The following is a 1342-nucleotide window of genomic DNA, read 5'->3' on the forward strand; positions in this document are numbered from 1 at the left end:
TTTTTGTAAGTTACTGGATAGCTCGAACTGAACATGCAAACTGAGAATGCAACAATTAATCTGATAATGATGCATTCATAAACTGAGGCATGTATAACTAAATATTGAAATATCTGACCTAGCATGTGTAATTCAGGAACTAAAGAAATACATAGCTAGGGTTCTGAAATTCATGCTATAAAATGAACAATAACATGTTAATAACTAATTCATAATGATCTGCTGTAATTCTAGAAACCCTAGGTCTATTCATAATAAGGGAATCAAGAAACTGACTGGATTCTAGGGACCTAATGGGCGAAAGTAACCCACTAGTGAAATCCCACATACCTGGTGACGAATTCCACAGAGAAATCTTTCGATTTCGGTACTGGAACTGATGGAACCTTGCTGCGTTCTTGAACTAGGGTTGTTGACCTCTTTTCTCCTCTTAGCGTTCTAATTCTTCTAAGTTTGATTAATGATTTGACTTAGGTAAGTTCTAGTTATGTTTCTAGACTTAAACTGATGAAAATCTCATGATTTAGGGTTTAAACGATGTATCTTAGGGGTTAAATGAAATAGGAAAACACCAAAAGACCCCTGAATTAACTGCTGTCGGAGTAACCTACGGATTGGACCTATGGGCCGTAGGTCAATCTACGGTCCGTAGATTGTGTCCGTAAGTCAAGCCTGCTCGATAGGCCTTCACTAAAACAAGAATAACTTTTTACTCGGAGGCGGAATTTAGCAAACTCGGTGGCGTTGGAAAGATAATTCAATTATCTATCATATCATAGGTCATGGGACACCTAATTCATTTTTTGCTAAAAGTTATGACCATCTGAAGTTAACTTAACCACAATTTTCATCTAACTGACTGCTGACCCTCACTTAAGGTCAGACCTACGGACCGTGCATCGAATGATGGTCCATGCTGGTCGACCGTAGTTTGTGTCAGAGGCTGGGTAAGGGAAGTCTTGATCTACGGACACAGACCACAGACCGTTGTCTGATCTACGAACCGTGGCTCTGTCCGTGAATCGGGACTTAGCCAATTTTCTGAGCTGGTTTGGGGAGGGGTTGCAGTGGTAAACCACGGGCCGTGGTTTGACATATGGTCCGTGGATGGCAACCGTGGGTTGCATCTTCAACTTCTCAAAATCTGTATTTTTGGTCCGTTTCGAGTACAGGGTGTTACATTATCTCCCCCTTGGGACCATTCGTCCTCGAATGAAGTCTAAACTAGCTGAAATGGAGGGAGGGGGCTGCAATCCCTACTAGTAAACACTGAGAACTGAATTTCTCACTAAACTGAGTTCTAACGACATGCAAATACGCTGAAAATGCAAGTACAAACTGA

Source organism: Solanum tuberosum, unplaced genomic scaffold (assembly GCF_000226075.1).
Source record: "Solanum tuberosum cultivar DM 1-3 516 R44 unplaced genomic scaffold, SolTub_3.0 scf00082, whole genome shotgun sequence".
Classification (NCBI taxonomy): domain Eukaryota; kingdom Viridiplantae; phylum Streptophyta; class Magnoliopsida; order Solanales; family Solanaceae; genus Solanum; species Solanum tuberosum.